General features: G+C 41.7%; 1 non-coding gene across 1 annotated transcript; it reads right to left on the reverse strand.

Moving 5' to 3' along the window:
• Positions 1–50: 50 nt before the first annotated feature.
• On the reverse strand, positions 51–122 carry trnaq-cug (transfer RNA glutamine (anticodon CUG)). The gene has a single exon. It is a non-coding gene; the product is annotated as a tRNA-Gln (tRNA).
• Between the last annotated feature and the right edge of the window lie 228 nt (positions 123–350).

The following is a 350-nucleotide window of genomic DNA, read 5'->3' on the forward strand; positions in this document are numbered from 1 at the left end:
ACCATCTGCTGTTAACTGCCCCTTTAGTGCCTGTTAAACTTCCCAAAACCAGGTCCCACCGAGATTTGAACTCGGATCGCTGGATTCAGAGTCCAGAGTGCTAACCATTACACCATGGAACCACGACTGTATCAGACTATAGTGGGAGACTTCGACACATGAACCACCAAGATTATGCATTGCAATTAGTATCAATCTTGTGGCCAGTTTGTGACATTATTGCTGAAAGTAATGGAACAAATGAAACGCAAAAATCCAGGAGTTACAGATAAAAGATTTAACAGGCATTCAGAGTGTTGGGATTAAAGCCTGTGGCAGTTCAGTAAATACGGATAAAATGCTTATAGACT

This window comes from Seriola lalandi, unplaced genomic scaffold (genome assembly GCF_002814215.2).
Source record: "Seriola lalandi dorsalis isolate HSWRI2012SDOR001 ecotype SW California unplaced genomic scaffold, Sedor1 jcf7180001999780, whole genome shotgun sequence".
NCBI lineage: Eukaryota > Metazoa > Chordata > Actinopteri > Carangiformes > Carangidae > Seriola > Seriola lalandi.